The following is a 22,088-nucleotide window of genomic DNA, read 5'->3' as shown; positions in this document are numbered from 1 at the left end:
GTCAGCATCCTTGAGCAAAGTCTAGGATTTACACCACTTGTCCTGGTGTTTGAAAAAGTCCAAGACTAAGACACAAAGAGCACTGATTTTTAGTTATAAACTAATATGTAACTCAGTTGATGTACATGATGTTCAAAGACTGAAGCCATGACAAATTGCCACATTAAAGTACAATTAGGCACGTGGGTTGGGTCACACACGAACATAATGATATACAGTTGGCTTTGGCATTTTTTTTTATTTTTACATTTTGTGGCAGAATAAACAGAAACCACATAATTTCCTTTTTAAACCATGGAAAATTCCTGCAACCTTAACTATAGTGTTCAATCTTTGCAGCTGAGGAACACAATTATATACATAATTTACATTTTACTTACTTTTTTAAGTATTTGCTGATCTAGTGATTATCTTCAGTCCTGGGCAGAATTACTTCACTTAGCAGGCATTGGCCCAATCCAGCAATGTAATGTATTATCCTCACTAAGATGTATGAAAGCTGTGACAGTTCACTTCTGCAGGAGGTTCAGGGGTTTTCATGGTGTGGTGCTGCAGAATTAGGCCTAAGTAAATGTAAAATCTTTAAAATATGCACTGTTAAAACTATTACAGTTTTAATTTTTTTTCCTCCTTTCCTAGAAAATACAGTAGGGACACTCCTGTGAATAGCAACTACCCGTTTACTACTCCCAAAAAGTTCTAGACTAGTTTCAGTTACTGATTTCATGTTGTGGTCACAAAGCCCTAGCCTGCCCTGAGGAGCCAGCTGGGTTCAGGTCACCGACACCAGGAGCAGCATCAATCTGTTAAAAAGGCATCCAGGCTGAACTAACCAATCCTTCCCAGGAACAGGTTACTGAGGTTGGGACTAAATGTGGAGCTGGGGACTGTGTGCTGTCATTGATGGGGCAGTTAATTAGCAGAATACACTGCCTGCTAATTAACAGATTCTTATCATGGACCCACTGCCACGAGTCCAAGTGCACATTAAATAGTTGCTGCTCGATGTAGGCATCTAATGATCACTTACCTATTCAGAGCACTATTTAAACATGCTTTACCCACCAGAAGAAATGAAGGGTACAACAGCTCTACAAAATGTTTATTCACAAACTGACTTGGAGATTCTAATTGAAAACAGAGACTTCTATAAACAAGCATCTTGGTATGAAAATGTTTTCTTGTCATAAAGTATTTTAAGATCCCAGAAATTATTTTCAGACATTAGTAAGGACTAATTATCACAAAATTCTCTTACTTCATACAGTGTCTAGAATCTTTTCAAGACTAAAAGATTGTCCCAACCAATAAAGCATTAAAAAAGAAAAAGAAAGCTAGGAAGGACCACACTGTCCTAAGAGCTGTTCCTGTTTCCTTTTAAATTAATGGATCATGTTCTACATTAAGCCAATACAGGTTCTGTAAGAGTGGATCCAGAAAACAGGCCAGCAGCCATGTTGTTGAACCACCAAGAACCACTTAAGAACCTCTGCTAGTTTTGAGACTCCAGAAAAGAGTATGCATGCTAATTCACTGAATTTCAAAAACCAAATGGATGAATAGGCATCCTTATGGGATAGTTCATACATAAGATAGGTTTAGCACTGGGATCAAGCACAGACAGTGTGTTCACATGAGTACAATCATTGTGCAGCACATCCATTCTGTCCCTCTCTGAGGTAAAATGTTGTTATTTAAAATTAGCTTTGTGGTTTAAGCTGATTTATTGTGCCACTGAAAGCAAGGAAAAGAGAGGTCTGGAAGCACTAACGATAGGTTGCTGACTAGGTATGGGTTGTTGTGCTGCATTACATTAACTCCATTGTTTTAGTCATATGACTCTACCCAACAACCTTTAATATGAAGGGTCAGTTAATGTAATTAAGCCATTAAAAGCTTCTTAGGAAAAAAGTCATTAATACAAACTAATGAGGTAAAATTCTACATTCCTTACTAAATGATCCTGCATTCCTTGAACACCTAAAACTTTTGCTAAAGGTAAGTAAATGTTAGTGTTGAACTGTTAGGCTTGTCTACACTTGAAAGTTACTTTGGATTAAGGCAGGGAGTGAATTTCAAGTGCAGCAGCAAATCTGGAATAATTCCAAACATGGACAAGTCATGTATAGTACAATCCTGCAAGATACTATTGGTTTTAAACTCAAACCAGAGGCTACATATCCAATTCAAATAACACATTCTGATAGATTTCAGATTTTCAAAATGAAGTAAAAAGACCAAAAGCCTCCAGCATGACTAACCATCTCTTTTGTGCCCCCTCTTCTCCCCTGCCTGCCTCACACAGGCTCCTCTATACCCAGCACTCTTCCTGACTCTGATATGCCCCTTACCCTCCTTCCAACATTTTTCTGATAAGATGTTTATAGGCCCTCAACCTACCAAATGCAAACACAACAGAGCAGAAGAGGGAGGAAAGAAAGAGATTATATGAGAGAAGGAAAAAATCAACAAAAGATCAAACACAGAAAATGTGAAACTAGCATACCTTCACTGTTCAATCACTTTCTTCTGGCTGGATCCCATTTCTTATATTGCAGTTATCTGTTTAGAGCTCAACCTAAAATATAATCAAATAGGCAAAAGTCAGTAGATTACTTTAAACTATTCAGTTCCAGACAATGCTCTTTATGTTCAATCATAACACACCTATGACTTAGTCACATAACAATTATTTAATAAGATATACTTTCATATTAAACATATTAAATAACTGATATTCACCCTCTAAAACCTAAAATATGGAACTATACATATGGCTAAAACTACGTGTGGTTTGCAGGATTGGGTTCCAAACTGCTGTATTCTGTTTTGAAGTTCATGTTGCATGCTTGTGGTTTCAAAACCAAATTATGGGTGAAATTCTTTGCAGCCAAGATGAAAGTATCACAGGTTCATCATGTCTACAATTTCCTAATTACTTTGTTGTTTTTATCTACATAATTCCACAGGGTGCCAAATGTTTTACTGAAAAACATCAAGACAAAGCTGCTGCATAGAGAGCTAACAACTTCAATAAGCAAAGTAAGTGACTGAAACTGACGTGGAAAGTGTAACTGTGCATTGAAGTTTGATACACTGTTACAATATTTGTCTTGGACATTTTCTTCTAGCCCTTTTGATCTTTAGTTGACCTGGTTTTCTCTTTTACTTCCCAATCTGATTTAATTGCAAGGACGTGATAAAATGGGTCATGATAAAGAAATGGAAGGAGATTTATGTGCAGTCTGCCTCAGAGATGAAGCAGAGCCAAAAATCAAGCTGCTAGATAGTCATTATCTTTCTTTAACCAGCACAGTAAAAATGCCTGAAATAAGACCGGCTTAACTATATTTCTGTCACATAATGAATAGGTTGGCTAAATGTTCAGAATCTAGCTATACTTGCCAATTAAATTTCATGTCAAGTAAACGATCAAACCTAAAAAGCCCTTAAAAATCCCCCAAACAAACAAACAAACAAAAAAACACAGAAGTTGCAAGTCCATATTTTATTAAATAAATCTACGGTTTTATTATCAGTTTCCAAAGTGGTTTGAGGAGGAGGAGGTAATGAGATATTTATAAGGTTAAATACTGTGTGGTATTTATGAAGCCAAATACAGGTAGACACATTTTAAAGCAAAGCCATAAAGTGAGTCTCTCTTCAGTATACAGTGTGTTTCCAAACATGCTCCCTGCAAGAAAAAAGTCACCTATTTAAACCTATTAGCTATATGAACTTAAATACCAACCTGTGGCAAAATTTTGGGATTTGAGAATTACCAAGTAATGCATTGCTCATGCTCCAAATTATTTCTTGTTTAAACTCCAAAGATTTGAGGAAGGAACTCTGCACTGCTGCTCTGTGCTTGGGTTTAGCACTGCTCCTGGAGAACACACCTCTTTTTTTAATTTTGCAATGAAAATTACCAATACTATTGCAAAACAAATTTGCAAAAGGGCTTAATTTTATACTTTCCTATGGGACTTACAGTTTAAATCCAGCTGGAATTATGAATCAACATAAAAGGTTTTCCTTCACATACACAGTGCAGCATTAACTCTTTCAGAGAACATAGTCTTTTGTCTTTGTGTATAAGAGAATTAGTCTTTATGCAAGTATTGGATCTGATTTTTATCCCTCCAAGTGATCTGCAACACATGACCTTATTTTAGACTGCTACTGACTAATGCCTTATGTTGGATATTTGTTTGTTTTTCCCACCTGCTATTCCATTGTCCTTGGAATTACAATAGTATGTGCCAGGGAATGTGACCTATCAGTCTTAACTGCCCTTCATTGAGTCTGGATGGGGATGTAAGGCAAGTGCATACATATAATATACATATAATATGTATGTATATATGTTATATATATATATATCACTTTATTCTGAACATAATTTGCTTCTGGAAGGCTTGAATGTCATATTGATTCATGAAGTATCAATTATTTAGTGCATATGTCTGTGAATTGCTATAAAAATCCAGTATTTGTTACCATTTACACATTTAAAAAGCCAAATGCAAGTTTCTTTTCTCTTCAAATATGCGCTAAAGGTCAGGAGAGATCTTGAGTCATGAGACAGTGGAGGAAAAAACAATCCAATCTTCCAACTGCTCCTTTACCAAATCTTGAGGGAAAAGATTGGTCTTTCGACCCCTTGGGTCTCTTGATTGCACTAATGGGAAAAAGACTTGTGGAGAAAGACAATTTTTCAACATAAAAATCAATACAACTCAAAAGCAGCTGATCAGCCCCTCTAATCACAGCACATATCTGCAGACAAAAAACGAGAAATACCAGATCATAAGCAGTCCAGAGTATATTCAGCTAGCTGTATTTTCATTAATAATTCTCTCTAGAAGCCCAAACACAAGCCCTAGTAATTTTCACAGCTGCTTCTTTTAAGCCACCACCATTCCCTCCCTTGCACAACTTCAAAAGAATTTTACGTATTTCTGGATTATTACTTCCACAGAACTGGCAATGTCAAATATGAAGGTGATAATGAGCTGAAGGACATCAGCAAACTCAGTACGTCAGAGGCAGTGCCCCCAGTGTTATCAGGTGGAAATTGCTTAAAAGCAGGGACAGTCCATGCCCTGCTACATCACAGGGCCAAGAACCTTTTGCACAAACCAGGTTGCTTACACTTGCCACCTGTAACCTGCTCATCTGTCAGACCATCTGTGTTTAGCAGACAGGCAACAAAACTGCACACTCAGTGCTGTTGAAAATGGACAAAAGGAAACAATCAAAGGCAAGTTATGCCTTTAGCAGAGATTATAAATATATGCATCCAGTAAATTTACTATTCAGGCCTTTCACATTTTGCTGTTGCCTGAAGGATTAATTTTCTCTCAAGGACTGAGAGTTTCATTTGCACTTAATTTTTTTTTAAGGTCTTTACAGGCTGGCATGGTAGGTGGTCACCACAGCAATATAGATCTGCAGGAGGTTTCAAAACTTTTACTGAAAACCTCATGTTTTTATGAACTAGCCAAAAGGTACTTAAGTTTGCAACTTCTATAGGGTGTAAGAGCCCAAAAATTTGAAGAAAGAAACATTATATATTTACATTTTCTTTTTGATACTTCATTTGTTTAATTCAGTTGTTTTGGGGGGGGCGGCAAGGGGGGAAGAAAAAATGGAAAAATCTACAAGCCATTTCTATACAATGTACTCTTTTTAGAACATGGAAGGAAAACTTTGCCTACCCTAGAAAATATACGATCTATACAAGTACACAGAGAGAGAGAAAAATCCATAATCCAGAGAGTTTTTTGTTATCTCACAAAGAACGCATTTTTTCAGATTATTTAGATATCTAGATATTTAGATGTCAAAATATTTAGATACCAAGAGGCAACAGAAGCAGAATAGTTAACTACAATGAAAACTGTTCCTAATATGCAAGCCACAAAACTATCACTGTGAGGGTGAGAAAGGCCTCATGCTAAAGAACACTGGCAGGCCTCCATCTGTCTCATCCTGTTTCTCCCATGAAATAGACCAATCACTTTGTTAATGAGCAGTAATTAATTCCAGAAGGAATAAGAGATATGAGAGCAGATTCCCATAATCTTTTTTTTTTTTTAAAGCAAGACCTGATAATGATCAGGCTGTGGGTGTCTCTCCATTAACAACTAGTCAGGTACAATAGGAAGGGATCTGCAGAAAAAAATCACGTGTTCAGAGTCTGGTATCTACACTAGACACAGCTTATTGGAAGTTATTTCCAACCAGTTCCAGTGTGGACAGCATGTCCATTAGTTGCTGGAGCATGTTAGGTCCTGGGTCCCAGTTTCATTTTACTCAGGAGGTAATCCCATTTGTGTACTCTGACACTGTAAACCACCTCAAAAACCAAAGCCCCACATGTGGAAACGACCAGGAGATTAATTTCCAAAGCCTGCTCCTGGTCCAACCTAAAATGCTGGAGAAGGTATATCCCAAATACCTTAAAGGACACAATTCAATCAAATTTCTCTTCAGGGACACACATGGGCAAGAGAACTGCCAGGTAAGGTACTGCAGAGCACTGACACCACTAGAACTTGCTACCTGCCAAATACATACATCTGATACTATTCTAAGATGTTCACATTCAAAGGGAATGCAAGTTCACAAAACATTTCCAGGTCTTTGCTTCTAAATGTCAAAATGCATGCCAATACAGAGGAATACCTTTCATGTACTGCTCTGCCCTCCTTCCTTCCTATTTTGACTCCTTGTAGTGTCCAGGATTTGTACTGGCCCTTTGCTAGAGACAACTTCACTGACTCTCCATGAAGGGATTGTAGAATCCTTCTCCCCAGTCCTCCTTCTTCTCTCAAACAAAACACAAGTGATTCTTCCATTAGAATTTGAACCTTACGTATCCATATTTGTATGCATGAGGTAAATACACCAGAGCCTATACTGTCTTGTGCTGACCATTATTTTGTAAACGGTCTTACTTCTTCAAGTTAAAAATATTCAACCACAGTTCTATTTCATTGTATGGGATGGAGTTCAGATCCCTGAAGACAAAACCACTGAATTCCTTGGTTCAAAAAGTTTAATATTAGAAATGTAAAAGGAACCAAATTCTCTTAAGTGCACAAGGGATTACGAAGGTAATTTCATAACAGCTGCATAATAAATCCCACATACCTTAATGATAAAACAGCCTTATTTATCATAGGTTGGGAAAACTCTTTTTTTTTTACCAAAATGAAGACTGGTTTTTCAGATACAACATATTTATTTTACCTTTTGTATTAAAAAGTGCAATGACAACAAACAAAACTATTCATCCAGCAGAAAGGCAGTTAGCATCTGCTAGGTCAAGTCAGCAAAAGACAGATAAAATATCTGACTGGGCTGCTGCCTTTTCTAATTACAAGACACGCAGTTAATGTTTGAGAGTAAATCCTACCCTAAAAAGTAATACTAAGGCCTATTGATTTCGTGTATTTGTTGAATTTCTGTGTGTAACAAAAAGAGTCCAAACTAATCTATTCAGCAGTTTAGTTGCATTTTCTTGTTCTGTGTGTAGTTTTTGAAGTGCAGGCTTGTTGTACTACTCAAAACTTGGACCTTAGTAACTATTTGCATTTTGTTAACAATGCTAAATTTACATTTTTTTACTGTAACCATATACGTCTCTCAGAGGGGCATAATCTGGGGACCACTCATAGCTCATATTTGTTTTCCCCATGCAGCCCCACATGTGGTGAACAGCTGTAGAAGTTGTAAAATTGTCTTTACACACTGCACATGCTGTTGAATATAATATACATACACATTATGTATGAACCAAGTCCTGAAGCAAAATAATATTACTGAATATTCCTATTTACTCAATCAATAATAGTACTGAATATTTCTATTTACTTATTTTGTAAATATTTGTCTTTATTTAAATAAAGACAAATTATTCCTTTTAAATTCTATCAACAAAATAATAGCACTTAATTATTCAGAATTGCAGGTTTACCAGTTCTTACCACAAGCAAGCCTTTTAACCACATCCCCTATGGCAAGGAATCAAATGCTGTCAAAAGTGAAACTGCAAAGCAACTGTTACTATGGTATTGTGACCAGCTCCACTGCAATAAAATACAGAAATGAAAATGTAAATTGTTGCTTACATATACATTTTGCTCCAGGGTACTATAAGCAAAAATGAAAACAGCTGGCAGTGAGTCACCCTTCTAGATAATAAATATTGCTAATATGAATCTGATGTGTTGAAGGGTGGGATGAAGCTCCAGAGACTAACACTCCCCTCGTTAATATTCTATACCAAATTGAAAGAAAGGTGGGGTGGTTTCCCCATCTCTAGTGTGAGCTTAGTTTTCTGAACACAGCTAAATCAATCCCCACAGAGCTATCTTATCTGCAAGGCTCATGAAAAATATCTGACAAGTAAATGGTTAGCATTTGGAATGGACCACACTGAGTGAAGTAACAGTTATTTCATAAGAGATTTCCCATGGTATATATTCCCAAAGCCAACTACGAGGCCTCCACTCCCACACCCACCACAAATGATAATATTTGAATCCTGTGCTATACTATTAATACACTCAGGGCCATTTTAAGCAGCAAAGTACATATAGCCAAGCACACTAAAAGGATAGTGTATTTCTTGGTTATTATTAAAAAAAGGAAAGCAGATCTGTTTCAATGAGGAACACTTCCCTCTGCTCCCATTTTCTATCTGCCAACAAAGAGAGATACTGCACATGGGACATATCACACACCAGAAAGAAAAGTGTTATACAAGCCCACTGTTAAAATAGCTAGGTTCATATGAGCAACCTTTTTTATTGTATGCCTCTTTCTGCTTTCTCACAGTCCTTGTAACGTGTTCAAAATAATAAGCATTATTCTGAAAATTAATATTATTATTTCAAAATTATTTACAATTATTTATGATATTTTTATCAACTATATGCTGTAGAAATGTGCCATCCTTTGATTTTAAGGTTATCATGTATGAAAAGAGAAGCAATTGCCCATACAAATTGTCTGCAAGTCTTTCACACTTATCTACTAAATGTTTTCTGCATACACTAAATCTGGTCAGAGTAAATTTAAATATTTTTATTGTCCATTAATTTTTTTTAAAAAGCAAACATGAACTTAATCTTATTTGTGGATCTGACAAAAAGAGCTTACATTAGCTTGACAGCTGATTTGAGAAATTTTACCAAACATTTTCATCATAATATCTAATTACAGCACTCTCTCTTTTTCTTGTTTAAAAACACCAAAAAAACCCAAAAAACCAACAAACCAAACTTTTACAAAGTGGTTTTACTTTACTACTTTTAGTATTACCTTATGTTTGTTCTTCATGCCAGAACAGCACATGGGTTATTGTGGTGCTCTGATACAGGAGATCATTTTACCCATCTGTGCCAGTGAAGTTCTTAGGGAACTTTATCCATAATGCAGATCTTATGAAGCCCCAGTTCTACCATTACTGGTGTATGTACCAATCCATTAATAAGTTTTTCCCCTCAGAGTTAATGAAATTGCTCAAGTGTGTGAATTTTGTTGCCAAGAACTATGATGAGATCATCTGCCTGGAGAGATGCAAGTTGGAACCCCTCACTATTTCAGTTTGCATGAATTCAGATCTCCTAGTGGAACTAGCAAACAAACGCTAGCCAAAGACCAAGACTCAAAGATGAGACTCAGCCAGAATAAGCAAAGAAAAAAATACATGCTATGTTGTAGGGTGCTGCTTTTTCTTCCTTGTGGAATACTGCATAATTCAGCCAAGGTTCTGATAGCTCTGCTTATTGGGAAAATTCACACATTGACCCAAGTGCCTGAATCAGGCCACTGCAGATTAAAGACCCTGGGACTTCTAGCATTTAGGCATAAGTTCATCAGACAATATGCTCTGCCAAAAGTTAGGGGTTTTTATTTCTGTTTCACAGTAACTGTCACATAGCTAAGCCATTGTTGGTACATACAGATGAGATTGGACTTCTACCATAAGGATTATCAATGTACCCACTATAAGAGATCCAGAACCAGTTTCTTCAAACATACAGAGAATGGCTTTTTTTTCCAGCAGAGATCTGGGAGAAAAGGAGGAGGGGGAGTTGGAGAGATCCTCCAACCAGGAATGTAACTTCCAATAATCACTTACAGATGGCAGAGTTATGTTCTAGGATCTTCCTATTTGTCCAAAGCTATTATTTGTAACATATGCAGAACGAAAGCCCCTTGCATAAGACTGTAAATAAGCTTCTCGACTGAACTAGCTGTGGCTCAGCCAATGTCAGCCCTTGGGACAGGGAAGTGCAAAGAGGGTAAAAGATGCCTAATTTAGTAGTACCATGCTCAGGTTTTCTTGTAATTTTGCTATTACTTTAGAGATGGGATGTCTTTAGCATTTAGATTCCAAATCACCACAAAACTATTGGAAATGCTAGTGATAAAGCAAGTAAAACCACACCCAGCATTATAGGAGAAAGGTCAGAATTCAGACATGGAACAGAAATGCAAAAAAAATGAGAGTTTTCACTTAGAATTTATTAAATTCACTGCTAAAAAGAGAATGAAAAGCATCCAAGTAGGGTACTCATATACTAAGGAGAATTTATGTTTAAGTGTATCCAGTTTTCACAGTAAAGTGTAACATATAATTAATCATATTTCAGCAGTAAATGTTAGAATGCTGGATGCCTCATTTATTGGAGAGCACTTCCAAAGTTTCAATTTCAAAGTAGCTGTTTCATAGAAATTGTTTTTATAAATTAAAATAACAGTTGATCTTCATGCTAGTTCTTAATTATCAGATAAAACTCTTAATAGTGTGTCTTTCATGCAAATCAGGGGCACACTGGAGCTGATGTATTTCCTTTACACATGAAATAAATTGTTTACAGTGTCTGTCATCACACGTACTTCAGAATCAGAGACAATTTGGCTGCATCCATTAGATTTTCATTAGGATGCCAATCAGCTTTTTTTTTTCCCAGCAAAAAGACACCAAAGTGTGGGCAAAAGCATCAAGCTGTGTCTGGCACCCAGGTTTGCTGACAGAGGAGCAAATCAGGAAAGAAAAGCCCACCTGGAGTCTCCTAGACCCCTGTGTTGGAGATCAGTAGATGGCCCAACACTTCCTTTCCGCAGCCCTAAGCAGCCAGCGGGGTGCCTGGCAGTGCCCGGCCCCTGCAGAAGGACAGGGCATTCCTGGCAGGAGCCGTGGCAGCTCCAGCTCCTCACCAGCAGCCCTGGGGTACCTGACCAACTTGAGCTACACTGATGGCCCCAATACTGGAGTAGCAGCTTTTAACCCTTGGTGCTTCTACAGGCCAGTGCAAAGTAGGAGGTTGAACTGCACCTTGCTCACACCCCAGGACCTAGAAAACACACTCCAAGCTAAGAGGTTCCCCAAAGCTAACAGGAGTCAGGGCACTGCAAGGACCTCGTTCTGCATCATGGGGAATTACTGTGCTGGGCATGCATTGTTGTGCTGGATGAGGCCCATGGTTCAACTGGTGCAGAGCTCTGCCCTTGGCCACAGCTGCCTCAGAGAACTTCAAGCTGTTTTGCAAGAGGTAGTTAGGTCACCCCTGCCTCAGGTAAAGATTCTTCTAGACCCCATAAGTCAGTAACATGTTTATCTCTGCCCTAAAATATTTAATGCTTTAACAGTATGTCAAATCTGAGTAAGGATGGGTTTTAGGGTTTTTTGGTTGGGTTTTATTCATCATGGATCTAGAAACTCTTTTTCTAGATCCCAATAAACTTTAGATACCAAACCATATGCTGAAATAATTATTTCCCCAAGGACAATGTACATTGCATCAAAAAACTTCCTTTCAATTTTGCAGGCAAAACATGACTATCTTATTCACTGTGTTTTGTAAGATAAAGTGAACAGTCATTCCTTCTCTAACTTAGCAACATTTGCTATTACTTTTTAAAACTAGATGAGTTATGGCACATCTTATTTATCTAAGGTATATAATTATCTTATTTGAACTTTTTTGCCTCTCTCAATCTGAAAGCTTTTCTGGATTTTTATCATTTCTTTTGACTAAATTAATCTTGATGTAGCCTGCTGTAATTTGGGGTGAGAAAGACATTGCAGCAGCAGGAGTCTTAGAAACATCTGTGACAGATACTCTGCCTTTTATGTTCCTGTTACATTCACAGTGCACAATCATGAGATGCAGGAAAAGCCCCTTGAGTGAGTGCACACAGGGAGTTGAGGATGCTTGCAAGAAGCAGCACTGGGCTTTCTGTATTCATAGATGTCAAAAAGACAAATAACATGTCTATGATTTTACTTAGAGGCAAAACATTTTGCCCAACAATAACAGAAGACAGTTTCTCTCTGTATTAACAAGAAGTAGCAATGCAGAAAAGTGAAATGTTTCTAGCACTGAGGTTAATAATTTTAGGATGTGTCCAATAGCCCTTGTTGGAAACCTTGTACAAATGAGGACTGGCATTTGCCAAAACATTTCATCAGGAAGGAACACTGAAAGAATTGAAAGCTCTTTCAAATTAATGAAAAAGTAAATGGCACATTAAAAATTTTACAGAATATGTATTCAAAAGAACTTCAGCAACACAATTCAATTTAGGTTTCCCAAGAGCCTCAAATAAAAGGAAAGTATTGAATAGGCCTTTATTCATATTTCATGAACTATCAGAATTATTTATGTTCCCACATAATTTTGCAGAAAGCTACAGCTAACTGAGCACCACCTGAGAAATTTACATATTCTGAGTAAAATCATACAGCACAAGATTGCTTCAGGTGGGAAATTGTACTTTCTTCACTGGAGCCTCACTACAGGACAATAATACCTGAACACAAGCAGATTTGGCACAGAGAAACCAGTCTGAGATTCCTCTCAGTGTTTCATTCGTTTGGTAACATAGCCAATGAGCAGGGCCTTATTCTGCAAGAATTAGCTGTCACAAGCCTCATATTTACAAACTGCTGTCAACACTTCACACTTCTCAAAATTTACCATTAACGCATGCAGTACAAAGTGTTCATAGAATATTTGAAGAATCCTATAAGACTCCACTTGAGCTCCTCAATCTAGCTATTCAACTACGCATAAATAAATTTGTTCAAAAGGATTACTGTAGTTTACAATTATGAAGCTTTAAAATTAATGAGATGCAATATATAACAATAAATCAGTTTTTTTTCACTTTTCATATTTTCTTAGATCATAATTTCTAATAAAGTAAAAGAGGGGACAAGATAAAAACCTCAATTACTTTTAGCAAGAAAAATACTTCTATTAAAAAAATCCATATTCACATAATCATTATGCATATGGATCTGTTAATGTCTTTTCTTTCATTCTAAGCAGTAAAATGTCTCTGTTATGTTAAAATTATGCAAATAGAAATGAAGAGTATCTGCCATACTACAGAAGTAACTACTGTCTCTGTTCTGTGGCAGCCATTGAAAAATCTCTGTGAAAATGCAAACAAACAGAAAAATTCTACCTCCTTTTCAACAATTATATTGCAACTGCAATTCAACAAAATATGTTTTCGAAGGGCAGTAATTAATTTATTATTCTACTATACACCTATTTGCACTTCCAGCCTAAGGTTTTAGTTTGATAGAAAATTATATTATTATTTTTGATTAACTTTTCACTTTAGATATAATTCTAAAGTAAGTTTTACATTACTCAACTGACCTTCGTTTCCATTTCAGTTGTTCTCCTATAAGAAGGAACAGAACAGCAGCACCTGAAATAATGTAAGGTATCTGATTAATTAAAAAAGGTTTCATAAAGCAAGTTTTACCATGTTAAATCTACCTGGGAGTTATTTCTTCTTTAGTGAAAAGAAAGATATAGTTCATAATTATTCATTTTTAATTCTTGACTAGTGAAGTCAAGAGCTGTGGCGCCCCACGAGAGCTGTAAGAAATCCTAGGCTTGATCCAGCTCTTATTAACTTTAACAAAAGCTCCAGTTTTCCCTTGATATTTCTACTGTACTGCAGGCAAACAATCTTTTTCATTTCTTTTCTTCTACCCTTTCACAGATAATATATTTGTTTATAATGAAGTAAAAAACTGTTTTCTGCTTGATGTAGGGATATATTTTCATTCATATTTTGAGATTATTAATTTTAATTATTGAGTTGATTAATTGGATTCATCAAATACTCTAATACAGAGCACTTACACATTCCACAGCATTACAGGGGTTTAGATCTATTTTGCGACTAAACTCTAAACACGTAACATTCTTTTACAACACAGCTGTAATTTCATCTGGCACTCAGCACAAGAACCTACAGAAACATCTGAAAACACACAAAGTACCTAGATGCATTTTTTCCTCCAATATGGACATTGTACAAATGTATTCACAATAATGTGTACACAAAGTACAGTGGGATTTGTCCCCTGCTGAACAGGGAGTGCTGAAAGGTCACACTGGTAAAGAGTCAAGTAATATCTTTGCATTTAGAACATTCCAGTGCTGGATGGATACCACAGTGGATTTATGTTTTTAAGAATCACCTGGAAAAGGTATAGGAAGAAATGAAAACAAGTTGCACAGTTTCTGTTACTTGGAGGCAGAAAAGGTGTCCAGAACAATTTGCTCTTAATGGCTGTTTTAGCTCAAAAGAGGCCCTGAAGTGAAGAATAAACAAACTGTCATAGCAACAGAGCATAAGTCTCTTAAGATCAGGGTTAAGGTTCATTGGTACAATTGCTCTTGGCAAAACATTACTGCATCTTGGATTAATCTTGGCATATAGACAAATAGAAAGGTACAGCACTAATCTACATTTAATACCTTTTCTGTAACCCCTGCACATGCAACACAGCCAAATGCATCATGCAAAATACAGCATATTGCGAAAATGAAATGGGAATTCTAAATATGTTGAAACAGAGCTTTAGAAATTCAGAAAGCTAGATAATAATAAACAAAAGTTAGATAAACAGGCTCTGCTGTCAGACTTACACAAGTTGTATTACTCTTGTTTAAGCTAAAACAGACTCCAGCCAGCCATTTATCTCAAAAAAAAAAAAAAAACCAAAACCCAGCTATCCCTTCTACAACCCAGCTATCTTTTCCCCCCAAAAAAGCCTCAACTGTTTTTTTTTAAGATTATTATAACATACTTTGACCCTCCCATGGATAAAACCAAATATGCACAGTAGAGTTTCATGCTGGAGGGGTAAATCCTCCACATAATTATTTAAATATTATTACATTATTGAAAAGTCTCTCCATTTTGCATCAGTAAAAAGAAAGGTTGTGCCAACATCCCTTTCTCTTCTGTCTCTTTATTTGTTCTCACTGAGTACCAGTCCTGAATGTGGGCACCTCTCACTCCCAGAAACATGTCTCTCCCTACACTCCCCTGCCTATTCCATCTAAAGGCATTTCAGCCCTTGAAGCTGGGTCAGAAGCACTCAGGATGCATTCTCACCCTGAGCACTCTGTTCTCCTTTGCCACCTTCAAAGTTCAAACCCCCTGTAGGGATTGTTCAGCTTCAGGCAGTGGCCACATGGAGAAGCTGGGACAGTCCTAGCTGCAAGGACCTTTCTCATCTCCTCCCATGTGAGGTTCCTCATTCCCTTTCTACAGACTGTAGCTTTAATTATCACACCACATCAACCCCTGGAAAAGTCATATATTACCACAAAGATACAGTAATAAACATTTCCCACAAGGACTGTTAATATTGCAAGAACAGAGCTGTAAATCCATGCTGTTTACCCTTCCTCATCTATTTGCAGAGCATAGCTGAGAGGATGAAGGAGGAGAAGCCATTCTGATAGCAAGCATGTGCATCCCAGGGCAGCATTGCATTATCCTTCCTCCTCCCTGACAAATAATGCTGCTCAGCATTACCTATGAGAGCAACAGCAGTCGGATTTCTGGACTGGGCAAACTCCCCAGGACTAGGCTGGTCACTTACTAAGCCTCTCCATTTGCTGATACACTGCTCCCTTCACAGGCTCCTTGGCATAGAGAGCTGGAATCTTCCCACTGGCTTCAAATATTAGTTCTTTTTTCCATTAGGATATTTTAGCAACTGTTGTATTCTCCAGGAGTTCTCTGGCCTGAAACAAAGTTAGAACCAGCACTGGTAACAGAGGAAGGCCAAGTTCTAACATTATTTAACTGTCCTTAACATAATGTGCCTGTGGACACTAATAGCAAGAGCTGCTGCTGACATGCACAGAGCAGGGAGTGTTTAGCAATGGAGAAAAGTCAAGCCAGACTTGGATGAGTTTTCCACAGAAGTGGATGCAGAATGCACAGGCAGAACAGCAGGACAAGTTTCTTGCAGAATAGGATAGAGGCTTAGGAGCAGGACCTCATGCTTGTGAAATCAGTCACCAGTCTGGGGACAAGAGCTTGCACACTCAGTGTCATAGTGGCTTTTCTACCAGCTTCAGCACCAGTGCCACTGCTCTGAAGCACCAGCACCCCTATGCTCAGCATCAAGTCACTTCACACGAGCAGATGTAAGAACTGCTTAAGTCTGGAAATGCAGAGTTCTTCATTATATGCATTACCACAGAGACTGACCTTTATTACTCTAATTATCAGGGGCTCACATAATTTCACTATAGCTGTTTTAAATGTTTTAAGCACATAAAGGTACATATCTTTTCAAATCACATTTCATGCGAGCTCTTTTCTCTGTATGTGAACAAGCACCTAGTAGGCTTAAAATGGTTGGCTTTAATGGAATAGTTAATGATTTGGTTTATTATTAAAATACATTGCTATATGTGTTCTGCATATGCAGAAGAACCAAGGAACAAATTACTAAGCTTTAAAAAACTTGCAAAATGTCACAGTCATCTAAAACCTAAAGTCATATTAAGCCTGTAAAACATATGGTCACTTTACACCTAAAAATCTCCCTAAAGCTGTAAACCCATAAAGTCTGTGACAAATTAACTGATGGTTGTATAGTTAAATCTAATTAAAATTTTATTGAAAGTCTTCAAGCCCTTATGGCTCCCCTCAGAAACTCACTTCCTACGCCCCTTGGAAGTAGGTATGCAGGGTATATCTTAATTCCCCACCCATCTTGAGCCAGCCCCAGGAACAATGGGACTTTCTGGTTGCCCATATCAGCCTCCTAAACAAGCAGGCTCCCAAAATCACACCATATAAAATACCTCTGGGTCTACAGTGCAAGGTTTTTTAACTCAGTCTAATTGAGGGCCCTGGGAGCACTGGTAGCCAAATGGATTTTTGTCACCAGCATCAACCTTCAATGCAGTTCAACAAAATCACCTCTTGCCACTGTCAAACATTTACAGCCAGTTCTACTATCCTTGGCCCGCTGATGTTAAAAAAGTTCCATTTGTTGAGCAACGGCAATAGTGAGGAACCTCCCCACCTCCAAAAAACACCCAGTAATGACACATAGTAAGCAGCAAGGTCACTAAAAACAAGTTTTTAAACAAACAGGCAGTTAATATCCTAATGACACTGGAAGTGTGCAACTCAACTTTTCTGAATTTATTGTATTGACATCCACAACTCTGCATTGACTTAGGCTGCGGTCCGCAAAAATTAGGAATAATGTTTTCTTGGAATTTATGTATCCATTTTCTCTTTTTAGAGGATCAAGTGGGAGCAGATATACCATCTATAAGACACCAGTTCAAAAGCCTAATCTCTGAAAATAATTTATAAATTCTTATCTTCATTAATTTAGAGGAGACACATCATTAATCACTTAACAGATTCCATGGTGCTAGTACAGAGAACTGAACTGCCAAGACAAGTTTTAATTTTAATTTATACATGTATTTTAAAATTTTGATTTTAATCTACAGAAGATAAATCAGCCTGTGATAGCTGCCTGGTAGCAGCAGGTTAGTGTCAGGGAGCAGCAGGAGCTGGCTGCTCCACCAGGCTGAGTAAGCACAAAGCCAGTGGTGGCAGTGGCCTCACCAGCAAGGTCCCCATCCTGAAGTCTCCAGGTGCGGAGGGAAGAGCAGCTCTGCCAGCAGTAACCAGGGTCAGCTGATAGTCCAGTGATTGTCACAGAAGTTGGTGGTGACCAAGTAGGTCCCAGGTAAAGCCAGGAAACCAGCTGAGGATCAGCACTAGCAAGGATATGGCCAGGAATGGGTACAAGTACCACATAGCTCAGGCAAGGGCACAGACCTGAGCCAAAAGAGGCATCCTGATGATGTTCCTCACAGCCCTTTCTCACACTGCTCTCTTCCCAGTTCCATGCAAAGCTGCACTGTGTCACAGCTGGCCTTGAATGCAAAACCTGGAACAAAACTGTTGGTTCTCCCAGATGTCTACAACAACATGGCTTCAGCCTATCCCAAATAATGTGACAGGATGTGGGGGGATGGCATTTAAACTAATAGAGGGGAGATTTAGTTTAGATGGTAGGAGGAAATTCTTTACTGGGAGGGTGGTGAGGCACTGGAACAGGTTGGCCAGAGAAATTGTGAATGGCCCAACTCTGGAAGTGTTCAAGGCCAGATAGAACGGGGCTTTGAGCAACCTGCTCTATTAGGAGTTGCTCCTGCCCGTGGCATGGAGTTTGGAACCAGATGATCTTTAAGCTCCCTTCCAACCCCAGCCATTGCATGGTTCTGTGATCCCAAACCTGGGTCCATTCACAGTATTGCACAGTAACTGCAGCATTCACACACCTGTCGGTGTCCTTGTCTGTCCTCCATGCCCTATGCCTTTTGCATTTCAAGGAGAAAATGCCAGTGATTTCACCAAATACCTACTCCACAGCATAAACAACTCATCTACAAGTGTGAGCAGCCAACCTACTTCTAAAGCATGGATTTGAGCAGTCAAGACTCAAAAACACACCCATCAGGAGATGACAGTGGGCTGAAGTCACTGCCTCAAAGGGCACAGCAAGCTTTCCCATACCACAGCACAGCTCCATGGCTGAGGCACTCAGATCTCTGGGGTAGACCTCCAGAATCCTCAGGAGAAAGAGGAAAACACACTAATAGCATATTTCCATCCCTGAAGCATAAATTTCTGAAGGTAAGACTAACTGTCCCATGCTTGCTCACAGAACACCCTGAAGCATGACCATGTGCCAAGAACATGTAATGTCTTTCTGCCTGCCTTCAGAGCAGGTGCCATCAAGCAAGCCAAGACAGTGCTACGGTGCCTGTCTGCAGTGTATAGAGAAGTACAGCTCCTCCTCTTCCAGCAGGTGCCTATATGTGCCATGTTACTGGGAACACCAGGGCTCAAAGGTTTGCCTCTCAAATGCTGTTCCAGCAACATATACAAACTACAACCATTTACACATACAAACTAGTCCTGCAGTTCTAAGGAAAGGGGAAAAAAATTCCCAGCAGCAAGCATATCCCTGCCTCACACTGTCTCACAGGGATAACCAGTTTACTGACGCACAGACTCCTAGGAGTGCTCCAGTAATTTTGTTTCTGGCAGCATAGAGGTTGCCACAAATTACTACCACCCTCTGCAACATGGTGCTCCTTTCCCCTGGCTTCTTAGCATAATCTAGAATAGGAGTTAACTTGGAATCAGAGTCTGATCCTGAAAATTTTTTCCTTAAAGTTTAATAACTGACTACCTGGCTTTACTTTTTTCAATCAAAGTGAATTCAGTCTGAATTCTCACTTTACAAATGCCAGGTGTGCAAATGTCACACTGGTCATACGTTCAATGTCTGAATAGTGACATGATGCTTTCTGATGTTCTGAACAAGCAATCTGATATTAACAGTTAGGCAGGCCAAAGTCACGGAACCACTGATTCCAATTACCTTGAAACAAGCAGAATAAACTTTCACCAGTTCTGAGCTGACATCTACTGGCAGAAAACTGCAACAGTGCAACAGGAAACACAGAGAAATATTTTCTTAAGGATCTCCAATTGGTACCTGGTGAATGATTTGGGATTTGAAAGGATAAGAGCTCATGAAAGTATAAATTTATGCAATTCTGCTGCAAGGGCATAATCTCTCACAGAGAAAGCAGGCACATAGCTTGGGGATGTAACTACTGAATAATGACCTCAAGTTTTCCATTTCAAGCATAACTTTGAGCCAATTTTATTCATGGAAATAACTGCTGAAATTCATTTTAGTCAGATCTACTTTGGGTTAGCTTAGATCACGAAGGGTATGAATACATAATAGCTCGCAACTGCGTTAAAGCTGTTCAGAAAGTTCTTAGGTTTCAGCTGAGGCGCAGTAATTAATAACATGTATGTTACCCTAGCCAGCTGTAACACAGAGCCACCTCAGCTTGCACAAAGCCACCACTGAAGAGGATTTAAAAATTCAAATTATGCTCAGAAAAAGATTGTATTCTCAGGGACTCAAACAACTCTATGAACATTACTTCAACAAATTAAATTCAGTGAGCAGACAAGGCTGTGGATGTATCTTTTCCACCGTTTCTCATACAGCACAAGAAGAGCTTGACAGCGTGGGGAGAACCCAAACTTTGATACATATGGAAGGGCCACTCGCATTCTTTGGACTCAGTCATATGACAACAACAAGATCCCTAATTTATGTCTAAACACATAGGATTTTATCATGTACTGTTGCTTTAGCAAAACAGTAGAGGACTTCCCAGAAAAAAAAAGAACAGTTTATTTCCTGAAATATATATAAAAGGCATCACATGAAGGAAAATAAAAATGTGAAAATCAGACTTAGTAAACTGTTTTCTTTCTGTTCTTTGCACCCTAGTTAGTTCTAATAACCACAAATTTAGTGCTGATATTGAGTATCAACATCCTGGGGAGTACAAAAATATACTGAACAAGCCAGTCATTTTCCCTTGGCAAGCTATTTAAATCTTTGGTTGTGAAAAACATGCTGAGAATTTCATCCTGCTAATTTTACACACAATAAAAAGAGTTCTCTTTTCCACATCAGAGGAGTTTCAATTTTTTTTCCCATTCTCTCTGTAAGATGGCGAAAGGTCATGGGATGGGACAAAGAACTGACATATTCTTGAACTTTTCAAAATAATGCATTAAAGTCCTATACAGAGAAGCCTAGTAACTGAGAGCTTATTTCCTGCTCAGTTTGCAGAGGAATGGAAGTCTGCACAGGATACCTCCCTTTCAGAGCAGAGCAGCCCCACATCCACATCCAGTTATGATCTCTGAAAGCACAGGAAAAAGCTGGCCATCAAAAATGAAGGCCTGACCACAGTGAAATTATTTTGAGGAGTTAATTAATAAGGACCTGTGCAAAAAGAAAAAACTTAGAAGGGCCAAGGAGTAAGCAGATACCTTTTACCAGTGCAATGAACAAAGAGGCCAGGCAGGAGCAGAGCAGGTGGAGGGACGCGTTTGTTTTGGGTGAGGAGCTGGAGTGCCAGCAGGGAGAGCAAGGAAGAGGAGGCTGCTTATGCACAGGCCAGGAGACCCACAGCAGGGGTGCAGGAGCATCTCACCAGCTGAATGTCAGAAATTATTGACTCGATTGTAATGAAAGAGTTTAGAAATTCATTTTCAGAGAGAGAAATAGATAGTTGCCAGCTGCATCAGGTGATGATGTAATATTTCCCCAGTCAGGCATCATTCTGCAATAGCTCCTTGGTTGGACACTAGCTGAAGGCTCAGTGAATGAAGTGTGAGATTTCTCTGGGTGTGAGAACAATCTAATGGCGAGAAAGCAAGCAGGAATATTGCAACTTTCTGGGATGGATGAATTTTTTTCACTGTATTATGAAAAACCTGGTCCTCAATTTTATACTTTTGCACATTTACTAAATAAATTTGGGTTTTAATTTAACTAATAAACTGTGGGGTGAAGGAAAATATGAATACTGTACCACTCCTAACCAGACATACTATTTATGCAGTGTTCTTATACCATAACCCAGTGTGACCCAGGATAATTGATAAAAAAACATTCCCATCATGTCAAATTTAAGGCTTAGAAGTTAAGGTAAGAAAAATCAACCCAAAATTTACCTAAGTATATCCACTCCTCTTCTTGCATCCCTCTACTCTGTCTTATTGGCTACCAAGACAACAGGTCTGGCACCAATAACCCTCTGGTGTGCTTTAGCCCTTAGCAGCTGTTCCTATTTTTGATGTTGATGAGA

The 22,088-nt window shown here is 38.4% G+C and overlaps 1 protein-coding gene and 1 long non-coding RNA gene across 6 annotated transcripts in view; one reads left to right on the top strand and one right to left on the bottom strand.

The window, feature by feature from the left end:
• The window catches only part of BRDT (bromodomain testis associated), a 47,104-nt gene that overhangs the window by 1,627 nt on the left and 23,389 nt on the right, over positions 1-22,088 (top strand). For 3 of the 4 annotated variants that reach the window (XM_064428211.1, XM_064428215.1, XM_064428214.1), the window contains exon 2: positions 2,970-3,042. The gene's annotated coding sequence lies outside the window, so the exon portion shown is untranslated. Of the gene's footprint in view, positions 1-2,969; positions 3,043-13,711; positions 13,757-22,088 lie in introns of all 4 variants that reach the window. The other variant, XM_064428217.1, reaches the window with a different exon arrangement.
• On the bottom strand, positions 388-22,049 carry LOC135305087 (uncharacterized). 2 transcript variants are annotated; one of them, XR_010366367.1, is made up of 5 exons: positions 21,955-22,049; positions 13,695-13,746; positions 3,783-3,886; positions 2,507-2,578; positions 388-563 (listed from the first exon to the last, which is right to left on the bottom strand). It is a non-coding gene; the product is annotated as an uncharacterized LOC135305087 (long non-coding RNA). The 2 variants fall into 2 exon arrangements; XR_010366366.1 differs by lacking the exon at positions 3,783-3,886.

This window comes from Passer domesticus, chromosome 7 (genome assembly GCF_036417665.1).
Source record: "Passer domesticus isolate bPasDom1 chromosome 7, bPasDom1.hap1, whole genome shotgun sequence".
Classification (NCBI taxonomy): domain Eukaryota; kingdom Metazoa; phylum Chordata; class Aves; order Passeriformes; family Passeridae; genus Passer; species Passer domesticus.
The sequence above is the reverse complement of the archived record's forward strand: the minus strand, read 5'-3'. Positions and strand labels throughout refer to the sequence as shown.